The following is a 352-nucleotide window of genomic DNA, read 5'->3' on the forward strand; positions in this document are numbered from 1 at the left end:
ACTGCTTCGCTCTCATGTAGGGTCCTCCTCCTCCGTGCCATCGCTATCTGCTCCGAACGTGAGAGGATCTATCTCGAACGCGTTTTGTTTCCACTCCAGCCTTATCCTTTTTTTCGATTCCTCTCAATTCTCAATCTCGGCAGGCTACCTCTTCGTCATTCACTATCTGCCTAGTCAAGCCTCCTACTCTGCCCCATTTTTTCTCTCTCTCGCACCCTCTCCCTCCCTCCCTCTCTCCCTCCCTCTCCCTCCCTCCCTCTCTCTCCCTCTCTTTTCCCTTCCCTGTCCCTCCCTCCATGTCTCCTACTGTCCTCCCTCCCTCCCAAGCTTCGCCTTCTCCCTCCCCACCTCT

Source organism: Guillardia theta (genome assembly GCF_000315625.1).
Source record: "Guillardia theta CCMP2712 unplaced genomic scaffold GUITHscaffold_35, whole genome shotgun sequence".
Classification (NCBI taxonomy): domain Eukaryota; class Cryptophyceae; order Pyrenomonadales; family Geminigeraceae; genus Guillardia; species Guillardia theta.